Raw genomic sequence first — 12,387 nt, forward strand, 5'->3', positions numbered from 1 at the left:
TAAGTAGCTGAAACGTGCTCAAACTGCTTCGAAAATTGAGCAAAGTTTAGAAACAGCTTTCCCGCCCGAGGTGTTGTCACCACCGTTGATAATACAGGGTGGCACAAAATTAATCAAATGTTTTAATTTTTACAAATGGCGTCGTACGTCAATAATATTTAACATTTGTGAACTAGACAACTGCAGTAAACAAACGGATTTAGTGTGGCGCAAAATCAATCATCCAATTTTGTTTATGAATAACTTTTTTACTTTTTTAAAAAATGTATATTTTGAGTGATCTTTATGTGGAAATCTTTATTTGGACCTTAACATTTTTTTATTTTAAGTGGAAAAGATGATATCCGTCAAGTGGCAGCTGCCAGTGTTGATACATATTTGTGCCCGTTTTATCAATCTGTTTGTATACTGCAGCTGTCTAGTTCACAAATGTCAAATATGATTGACGTATGACGCCTTTTGCAAAAATTATAACATCTTCCGTTAGAGTGATTAATTTTGCGCCACCCTGTACATACCCACCACCGTAGATAATACATACCCACCCCCGCCGCGTGCTATATCCGAACATCGCGGGACTCGTTATTTATTTTATTCCATCCGCGATCCGAAATTACGAGGCCCTTTGACACCTGTTTCAGACACGGAAACACACGGCCCAAGTCTCGACGAGACGGGATTGACATTATTTTTTTACCGTTCGTGTGAAACGGGCGTTAGAAAGTCTTAAAGTCAGACACTTATTAAGCTTTATACAGGATGGCGCAAAATCAATCACCCTATTTCAAGATGTTATAATTTTTGCAAATGGCGTCGTACGTCAATCACATATGACACTTGTGAACTAGACAAATGCAGTAGTGTCGGGTTGTGGTCCTGTGGTAAGTGTCGCAGACTCTCGACACTTCTAATGAATTCAAGTTCATTGGGATAATGCAATATGTAGCTACTTCACAAATTACTCAATGGGACAACTAATGGGACACTGCTATCAATCATACTTACAAATCCATGAAATAAGAACTAGCATGTGAAAAGAATCCACCAGCATTGCATATCGCTCACTCCTTTCAAGAACGTCATAAATCAAAAATCGTCGATTTTCAGTTGTGCATTTTTTGGGAATGCCCACAAAATGTACTATATCCCAGCAAAAGTGGCATATTTTTAACTTAATATTTACCCGCTACAGGGCAGAAAGTTTTGTTTTTGCATTTTGAAGAAAAGGTATTGTTTGATTATTTTTTTTAATATACTAAATATTTTTCAAATGGAGAAAAAACCTTCAGGTTTTACCTAAAAAGATCTGTTGCGCAGTAAAAAGTTCAATAAGTGGCTTGATATTTATTTTTAATACATTGTATTATATTTTCAAACTTTAAAAACGTTCTCCTGAAAAATCAAGTATTTTGATTTATGACGTTCTTGAAAGGAGCGAGCGATATATAATATGGTGCCGGGTTGTGGTCCCGTGGTTAGTGTCTGCGGACTCTCGAGTCAGAGTTTCTCGGTTCGAACCCACTCTACCACAATTTGATATCTATTTCTAATAATGACCTGCTTAGACTCACAGAAATAGTATGAAAATGAACTCTTTTCGTAAATAATAAATCACAAATAATTGTCTTTTACAAGCAGATTGATAAAACGGGCACAAATGTGTATCAACACTGGCGACAGTTACTTGACGGATATCAACTTTTCTACTTAACAGAAAATATATCAAGGTCCAAATAAATATTTCCTTCACTCAAAGTCTTTTTTTTTAATTTAGTTAAAAAGTTATTCAAAAACAAAATTGGATGATTAATTTTGCGCCACCCTAAATCTGTTTGTTATTGCATTTGTCTAGATCACAAATCGCTCACTTCTTTCAATAACGTCATAAATAAAAAATCGTTAATTTTCAGTTGTGCATGTTTTTGGAATGCCCAGAAAATGTACTATATCCCAGCAAAAGAGGCATATTTTTAACTTAATATTTACACGCTACGGGGCAGAAAATGTTGTTTTTGCATTTCGAAGAAAAGGTATTGTTTAATTATTTTTTTAAATATATTAAATATTTTTCAAATGGAGAAAAAACCTTCAGGTTTTACCTCAAAAGATCTGTTGTTTTACCTAAAAAGTTCAATAAGTGGCTTGATATTTATTTTTAATACATTGTGTTATATTTTTAAAGTTTAAAAACGTTCTCCTGAAATATTAAGTTTTTTGATTTATGACGTTCTTAACAGGAGTGAGTGAAATGTAAAATACGATTAACGTACGACGCCATTTGCAAAAATTGTAACTCTGATTAATTTTGCGCCATCCTGTGGTTTTTTTTTTGTTCGGCACTTTTCAGTGTATATTTTACATCGAATTTGTTATTCAGACGAAGTGTCCCGGCTCGCAACCGCTTGTTGACGTCATAAAAATGTTTGCCACTATCAAACCTTTTATTATCGCATTCGTAAAATGCCTTTTTGCCTTCGATAACTAACTAACATTGTTGCCTAATAATAATACGTGACGGGTTACGTTGCTTGTACTCGAATCACCAAATTATATTCCTTTGAAATTACAAAAGAAAACGTAGGTGTACAAAGCTCTTTGTGGGAATACTATTACGTGCTTTCACAAGTTATTAATGCTTGATTCGTTAGCAGATACCCAAGTCAAACGGTAAATATTTGTTATTCAGATAGATAACTAACTGTACATGTTCCTATAAAATCGTGATGTTTGTTAATTCCCGGCTTTGTAATTTCGCCTTTTGAATTTAAAACTTTCTTTTATTTTTAAATGTAGGCAGAGGTTCATTGGTGTCCCAGCTTAAACTGTCAACCAGCGGTTCTTAACCTTCCCCCCCCCCCGGTGATATGTATTTACTCCAACTCGAGTTTAAAAATGCGAATATCATTTCATTCAAACCCTTTACCGCACCCCAATGGTGCATAGGGCACTGCATCATAAACACAGTGTTATCTTGATCGTTAACACACGAAGGAAAGGTGATCAGCCTTCCGCTTCAGGTACCAGTTCAGGGTAATATTGAATAAATATTGGAGTGAAAAATCACTTATATTTATTTGACCCCCCCTGGGAATCGAACCCGGGACCTCCAGAACGGTAGCCGAGCGTGCTGACCATTACACTACGGAGGAGGACATATCAGTGTACAATATAATAGATACGGGCTCAGATTTATTTTTGTATTCATCCGTTATACTATTATGTGTTACATAAAAGTATTATAGTATAAAGTTATTCTTTTGCAGCTACGGAAATAAATCAATTTGAAAATAAATCGGGGATAGAATCACTAATACACGGACGTTTCTCGGAGTATACGTGCGTGCCGCACTTTACGTACACGCGCCCGCGGCTTCATAATGTTTCGGACGATCTCATTTTAGTTGCGCACAAGACGTCGCGTCGTCTGGGATGATTGTGTCGCTACACTAGCTGTGGCGGATAATTACGATGTATTTTTTTTTCTTTTTTAGGTACTTATCAGAGGTAACATTACAAAATTGATACATTTCAACTTCAACTTTGGTCAATAAAAGCAATATTTAAGAATATTCACAATTTTCCCCGTTTTTAAATCACATTTTCATATGGTGTACAAAATACATATCACCGGAGCGCGCGGAAGTTTTTAGCACCGTAAGGGAAGGGTTAACCGTGTTGGAGGTATCGAAACCCACCAATTTCATAAACCGTAAATTGAATATGATTTTCTCAAATTCAAAACATAGGTAGGTATATGTGATTTTATACATAGGTGCACAAAATGAAAAACATTAAAAATAACGAACAAAACCATTATATCATGAATTTCACATAAAAACAAAAACAAAAACAAAAAAATTACTGCAAATCAGTGTGACATCTGCTGTTGCCTTTCAGTGTCCAGTTCAGAAATGCGCAGCTTTACCTTGACAAGTGCCACTCTCATGTCATTTTCGCAACAAAGTCTGTTCCTTTTCTTCGTTTTTTTTTTATATCCAGCATCCTCGAAAAGGATTTTTCGCAAAGAAATGTTGTATGAAAATCTCCAGACTTTTCTTACCAATAACAGGATACCATTTGTTTACACCAAAACGTTGAGACCTCCGCCGAACCCGGGAGACTGACATACCGAATCCCTGGGGTTCGATCGAACCCAGGTTAAGAACCACTGCTGTAAACGGTATTATAAAGTGTGATGTTCAAAACTTTGAGCATGAAATCCTTTCAGTTGCAGCATATTAGTTTGACACACATTTTACTAAATATTCAGTTAATCTCCACTTTGTTGAAGTATCTCTCACGACTGCATGGAATTCGTTAGGTGACGATCCAATTTCACATTAGACTGCATTCGCTTGCAAGCGTAACGGGCTCCCTTCGAATGCTTCTAATTTGTCTCTCTTCAGGCTTTTTCATTTCGCGATCCCGTGAAAAGATCAAACCTGCTTTTAGCACTATACCGCCATGCTTCTGCGGTGAAGATTTTTGACATCATTGAATAAAAGGACCGTGTTGGAATCCTTGAGATGCTTTAATTCTTGCATGTCGCTTCATCTTTGGGAAATTAACGTCTCTTGTGTAGGTACGTGGTATAATCCTAGTTGCTTGAAATACACACGCTATTTAAGATATTTTAAACAACGATAAAAGTAATAAAATAACTTTTTCCCCTTGAATTTTAAATTATTGTAGCTATTCGTAATTCGTTTTTGAATAATTTTGTTTGAAGATCGCTTGCTCTTTGTTTTCGTGAATTTACTTTATTTTTTGAATTACACGAGTAAGTTTTGCATTTTTATGACACCCTTAATAAATTCACCAAATTTTATATATTTTTTTATATTTTGTAATAAAATTACAGTTCTAATAAAATTACATTTTTATGCAATTTAATACAATTTCTATACATTTCTTCTTAACACAATTTTATAATTTTAGTTGCACTGAGTCTCTCCAAAAAAGAGACAGCACTTGTAGGTACTTGGAGAGGGGCATTTTCTTATTTTTTTATAGAATCATGTTTTACATTTAAAAAAAATATGTATTTTACATTTTTATTATTCATTTTCTTTTTTTAGGTATCATACTCATAAGTCTAATGATCGTGGACTCATTTTTAACACTTATTTTCTTTCTTTACAGATCCCATAGAATATCCAGCTCACTCCAAAGGAATCGGTAAGCTCCCTTAATATATCTTTTCTTAGTATATATATTTTGTAATAATTGTATTGCCTGACTAAAGTAGACCCCGTTCTTAATTGGACAAAAATTTAACATCAACATGTAAATTTTATAAAGTAAAGATATTATGAGAAATAAATTGAGATATTTTTTGAAATTATAGATTTAACGATTATTTAGATTTTATAAAACATGAAAATATTTTTATTTATCTGTTCGTAAAATTCTGTTTGATATGGTGTCTGCGGAGAATTTTAGGCCTGCGGTGATTTGACTTTGTGAGGAATGAAGAGATAAGGCGTAAGACGCAGCAAATTTTAGTCACAACTGTCAAGAAAAGGCGATTCAGTTGGCTTGGCCATGTACTCCGCATGCCTCCCGAGAGCCGCCATCAAGCTTGCCTCTTTTACAAGGCATCAAGTTCGTGCTGCCCAGGACGACCACTGCTGACAATTCGACGGCAGTTCTCGTCAGAACTTCGAGATGCGGATCTGACTTGGGAGGATGCAAGGGAGCTGGCAAACGACAGAAAAGCCTGGAGACATTTTGTGTACTCTACATGCTCCACCTAGAGAGCGGATATGGTTTAATAATAATTTTAATAATAATATGTATATTTTCATTATGAATAATGTTAGCAAATCCAAGATTATGGTTTTTGAAAGAGAAGAATGCAGATCTGAATGTGAAATATTGGTAAACGGAGAGATTTTGGAACAGGTAGATGATTTCGTGTATTTGGGTAGTATGTTTTCTAGGGATGGAAAGATTGATAAAGATATAGAAAGGAGAGTGAATGCTGGGAACAAAGTGAACGGTGCACTGAAATCAGTTATAGCAAATAAAAACTTATCAGCGGAAGCTAAACTGGCAGTGCACAACGGAGTCCTGGTTCCAACTCTAATGTATGGAAGTGAAACATGAAGTTGGCAAAAGAAGGATGAAAGTAGACTGAATGCAGTCGGAATGCGATCTCTCAGAAGAATGTGCGACAAAACGATGTATGATAGATGTGCGAATAGTGAAATAAGGAAGGAATGCAAAGCTGAGATAAGCATTATCGATAAAATTAAGAAAGGTGTGTTGAGATGGTTTGGGCATGTGGAACGAATGAGTGACGAAAGAACGGTAAAACAAATTTATGAGGCGAATGTTAGTGGGAAAAGAAGCAGAGGAAGACCGAGAAAAACATGGCACGATCAGGTATGCCAAATACTTGAAAGTGGTCAGGTTAGGAGTCGTAACAATCGGCGGGTATGTATGAGGAGATGCATGAACGTGGAAGAGGCGAAGAATGTTTGCAAGGACAGAGTGGTGTGGCGCTCTATTCTCTCTGCCTACCCCTGCGGGGAAGCGGCGTGATGGTTAGTTAGTTAGTTAATTCTGCCTTTCAAATTACATCGTTTTATGGTTTGAAATCCCAGATAGATGAACAATAATATATTCTCAATCGTTGTAGTGTTCTCATTGTGTTTTACCAAAACGGCAAACAATCATTGTCTAAGTTCAAAGCGAACAAAGAGAACAAACAAATAATACATTTATATCAGACAAGGTAAATTTTCATTCATATTGGTCGAGTTCAAAGAAAACTCTCGTTGAATACTCCCCATTGAAGCATCCATCAAAGAAATTCCTAAATTCCTCACCCTGTGAATACAACATTTAAACAAGTTAAATAAATACAAATTTTGTAAAAAAAATCACACACACACACAAAAAATATTACAGCAAATGAAAACCTAACTGCGAAAGTTAAACCGGTAATCCTGGTACGAATCCTTAAGTGTAGAAGTGAAGCATGGAGTTCGCAAAAGAAGGATGAATGTAGAATACAGTAAATGCAGTCAGAATGCGATCTCTCAGACGAATGTGCGGCAAAATCGACATCGGTATGTCCAAATACTTGTTTACAAATCGTTTTTTTGTGAGCAAGTATTAGGACACACTAAAATTGTTGTGAAACTTTAATAAAATTTACTTTTTTCGCGTTCATTTAACAAATTATAAAAGAAAAACACTTGTTTTTTACCACTTGAGCTATATTTTATTTTATTGAATCGACTAGTTTCGGAAAGTATGCTTCCATCTTCAGGTCTAAATACAAACTGACATTTAACAATTGTTTCGCATTATTGGTGACAGGCGACGATGCGTAGTTGGTTAGACGCTAGACTGCGAAACTGGCGTCACGGGTTCGATTCCCGCCAACTGCGAAATAAATTCAAGAAGGATTTATTTTCAATCGGTCTGGGTGTTTGTGATGTATGTTTCACATTTACCTTCCCTATCATTACTATCCTACCTGCAGACAAGCTTCTAATAGAGGCTTTGCGGATTATGCCTGAGAATTTTTTTTTTTTTTTCAAAATGGTGCATAGTTGATATTTTTGTATCTTCTAACCCTTATCCACACCCAATGGTGCATAGGGCACTGCATCGTATAGAAGCAGTGTTATATTGATCGTTAAATACACGAATGAAAGGTGATCAGCCTTCCGCTTCAGGTACCAGTCCAGGGTCATATTAAATAAATATTAGACTGAAAAATCACTTTTATGTTTTATATTTATTTTGATCCTCTTGGGAATCCAACCCGGGACCTCCAACATGGTAGCTTAGCGTGCTGACCATTACACTACGGAGGCGGATGTATATAAATTAGTATTGTACATGCCGTGTGCATCTCACGTTTGGGCCTAAATGCATTCCGTATTCACCAAGCTCTGCACTTTGTGCCTACAGATGGGTACATAGGTTAATACTATGTCCGTGTGGCGAGCGGTTTGACCGTGTGGATATTGTTCAGGATTCGCCACACGTCCGTCCCTAAATTAAACCATTGATTTGAGTGCCACACCCACCGATTGTAATATTACAACATAAATTATATTGGTCTCCCAATTTATGGCCCGTGACAATCTTTCGATCGAGAAGGGGCGCTCAATCCGGGAACATCGACTCATTTATTTTTATTCGTTATGTGTGTGTACTATTAGTCATATTTACTAACGTTGCGCTCTATTATATCGATCTATAATCTAGATCAGGGATGGGCAACATATAACTGCATATAATTAATACTCATGATACAAGCACTGTGGCAGCCGTCAAAACTTTTAGTTATTAAAAGTAGAAAAATTCAATATTAGGCAGGCGGGGGTCTAAGGAAAACAAAATCAAAAGGCGTGAAAAGGTTTGGAAAACTATCATATACACCAGAGGTTCCCAAACTTTTCTTTGAGAACTGGGGTCTACGAGAACTTAAGGTTCTCGTAGACCCCTTGCCATGTTTTTCGATTTTGATTAGACCCCCCGCCTTATCTGATATTGATTTTTAGCAAATTCATTAACTCGAGCGAGTGTTTTTGTCTAGAATTTTCACTCATAAATTACATGAAATTATAGGAACTTGAAACATAACGAGTAAATCCGCTCACGAGTAAGCATAGGCTATAAAACTTAAAAAGTTGAACCCTGAGTAGGGTCGTGATAAGCGGTGTTGCATAAGCCGTAGCTAGATTTTAGAGTCACTTAGACGTTAGGTAATTAAAAAAAAACTTCAAATGTATATTTGACAGCCGGTATACGTAGTGCTGCTCACTTTGAAATATTTTTATTTATAACGGTAGTGAAGCGTAGTTAAAATTAAAAACCATACATGTTAGGTTTTATACATGTATTTATTAAATTCAAATTAAAACATAGACACCTTGCAAGTTGTCATAGACCCCTGGAGGTCGATATAGACCACTTTGGGAATCACTGATCTACATCATACATAGGCTATATAGGCTAGATAATTAAGATAGTAATTTGATTGTTATAAAACACCATTAATGATGTTGAATGCATCTCAGCACGTGTCACAATAGATTTTTTTTAAATAAATAATAGTATTTATCAAGTGAAAATTAAATGAATGAAAATGGGTAAAAATTATTGCCGAATCAATTGATGAAATTATCGCTATAGTCGTCCTAGAAACAATGAGGCAGTCGTTACATACAATATAAATTATTTTATGTATCAATTTTTAAATCAAACACATAAAAATCAATATTGTGACAATGGTTTCGCCTAGTTATGGCATTTTCAAACGAATGTGAAGATTAAATGGACTGACGGTCCTTACGTAGCTATACAATTCTAGGTACTTAAGGAATAGTTTTAAAGTTTTATAGGTTAGTGTCGTGGACTCTTAAGTCAGAGTTTCTCGGTTCGAACCCGAGACCTCAAGAACGGTAGCCGAGCGTGCTGACCATTACACTACGGAGGGGGACATTATTACAGACATTATTACAGAATATTACAAACATTTTTAATTTTTAGTTTTATAATTGTTAGTCTTCATCAAAATAGAAACCGGAAACTCTGACTGGCAGTCTACACAACTTACCACGCGACTAAAATCCGTCATTTAAACAAGGGACACTAATCTTTATTTTGAAAAAATCATGTACCTACATATATTTCAACACATAATACACAAACACATCCGATGTAGAAAATGGGTAAATCACATGTGTCGGGTTGTGGTCCCGTGGTTAGTGTCGCGGACTCTTAAGTCAGAGTTTCTCGGTTCGAATCCACTCTACCACAATTTGATACCTTTTTCTAATAATGAGCCGCTTAGGCTCACAGAAAAAGTATTAAATTGAAATATTTGTATTAATAATAAAAACACAAATATTTCTCTTTAAAAAAAACATGTGCAGTAATAATTTATGGGAGACAACAATAGTTAATGGGGGATGTAGGTACGTACATTTATATTTGTTTTCTGGGAAAGGAAGAATCTATTGATATGGCAATTTGTGAGAGAATTGATGTTTTAAAACTAAAAACAACTGTTGGTAATATTATTTTTAAGAATTTATATATGTGGATATCATTGTAATTAAAAATTATTAGTTATCAATAACGCATCATGCAAGTGTTTACATAGAGAGAGATGATGTACAATAACAGTCTATTTAAATATGATTTCATTAATTGATTCGGCAGTCACTTTGTGATAGAATCTATCCATTTTTAATTAATGTTTTACTTAGTAAATACCACTATTTCTTAAAATCTACAATGACACGTGTTTCAATGCAATACGGTGTTTGAAAATGATGCGAAATGCATCGAAACACGTGTCACAGTAGATTTTAAGAAATAGTGGTATTTACTAAGTAAAACATTAATTGAATATGTTTAGCAGTGGTGAAGATACAAGGTTGGTTTCTTCATTCGTTATTTTAAAATTAATACATAAATTAAAATGGAGTTCTACAAATTAAACACCAAATCAATAAATACTATAAATTATTTTTGAATCCCTCCAAATGGGAGGTTGGTATAATTGGGTAGGAATTTACAAACCTTGAACGTGAGAAACTCGGCCCTGAAATTTATCGCGCTGAACCCGCCAATTAGGAATTGAAATATTATCATTACATATTTGGCTTCTGGCGTACATCATTATGTATATTCCCAATCGAATATTCAGTAGCTCGTGAATTATCGTCTTTTGAATATGCAAATATTTTAATTGTTTCCTGTAATATATTATTACTCCTTTGTAGTCCCTGGCGTGAACTATTGCCACCGATCAATGGGCGCCCCTCTCCACTCTATGCTGTGTCGTGATAGTAATCATTTGTGACTCGTGCCCAAACGGTAAACTATCTGACTGTTGAATGTTTCCTGCAGTCGTAAAACTAATATTTCACCTTGTCAGATTGTTGGGTGACTATATATTTTTTTACACTATAAGTGTCTCGGCGTTTGAGATGAAACATCTATATTTTTTTTTTTATATATGAAAGATAATGGAGTTATGAGCTTCTCAGGGGCTAATTCTTGGTATTTGGCTGGCTTAATTGATCACTTTATACACTTCGCTCACTCCTTTCAAGAACGTCATAAATCAAAATACTTGATTTCTCAGGAGAACGATTTTAAAGTTTAAAAATATAACACAATGTATTAAAAATAAATATCAAGCCACTTATTGAACTTTTTACTGTGCAACAAATCTTTTTAGGTAAAACCTGAAGGTTTTTTCTACATTTGAAAAATATTTAATTTATTTATAAAAATAATTAAACATTACATTTTCTTCAAAATGCAAAAACAACATTTTCTGCCCTGTAGCGGGTAAATATTAAGTTAAAAATATGCCTCTTTTGCTGGGATATAGTACATTTTCTGGGCATTCTGAAAACATGCACAATTGAAAATTGACGATTTTTGATTTATGACGTTCTTGAAAGGAGTGAGCGACTTGTGTAACGATAACCATTCTGTCCAGTATTGGACAGTCATATTGTATTATTTTTTATTTACAACATTCATCAATATATCTAGAAGTTTCAAAAATTTGCATAGCCTATGTTGAGCCGAAATATTTACATATTTATACTATAAAGATTTTTTTTAATTACTGCATTTTTTATAATACATACAATAGATACAATAACAATTAACTGTAGAAAGTACTGTTCTTAAATATATCGTATGATTCCCTTATATACATATACTATGGTGACTGACTGTAGTGTTCCAAAAGGTTCAGTTTTTGTTCCCTTTACATAATCGCGAGCTACTTCAGCCGTCCTTCAATTTTCCTTGTCGTTAGCAGTTTTTAAGTCTGTATTTTTTATGCTCTGATAAATTTGTTCTAGTTTCTTCCATCTGACCCTAAAATCCACGCTCTTGAATACCTTTTTAACCCTCTCGTTATCTGAGAGTCCTGCGATGTGCTCTGACCGGGTACACTTCAATCCTTCCTTTCAACAGCATTCTATTGTTGTAGTATACAAGTGAAAATGTATTTTTTGGTGTAACTGACTTACTCACTATCCATCACGCTGCTTCCAGCAGGGGTGGGCTGAGAGAATAGAACGCCACACCAGTCTATCTTTGCAATCTTTGCCTCAATAGGTGCAAACACAAACTTTTGTAGCTCTTGAAACCAGTTGTGTTTACTTTGACTCAAAAATGTGGTAAAACACAAGTGCTTGATTTTTGTATCATTTTTTTGGAACTCCTACATATATCATATAATTGTCCTTTCATGTGTGAGTTCGCGGTTGATTTGATCATCTATGGTTGATTTGATTAAGTTTTTATTTATTTATTTATTCAAATGTATGCAAGATCCTTACTGAATTATTTCACATACAGGGAAACACCTGAGAACATGTTTTTATT

At 34.9% G+C, this 12,387-nt stretch overlaps 1 protein-coding gene across 6 annotated transcripts in view; it reads left to right on the top strand.

Annotated features, from left to right (window-relative positions):
- Positions 1-12,387, top strand: part of LOC148307001 (uncharacterized) — a 229,328-nt gene that overhangs the window by 132,073 nt on the left and 84,868 nt on the right. For all 6 annotated transcript variants that reach the window (XM_088264046.1, XM_088264049.1, XM_088264050.1 and 3 more), the window contains exon 2: positions 5,143-5,178. The gene's annotated coding sequence lies outside the window, so the exon portion shown is untranslated. The remainder of the gene's footprint in view (positions 1-5,142; positions 5,179-12,387) is intronic.

Source organism: Brachycentrus maculatus, unplaced genomic scaffold (genome assembly GCF_059751285.1).
Source record: "Brachycentrus maculatus isolate JH-2025_06_01 unplaced genomic scaffold, ASM5975128v1 h1tg000213l, whole genome shotgun sequence".
NCBI classification, from domain to species: Eukaryota; Metazoa; Arthropoda; class Insecta; order Trichoptera; family Brachycentridae; genus Brachycentrus; species Brachycentrus maculatus.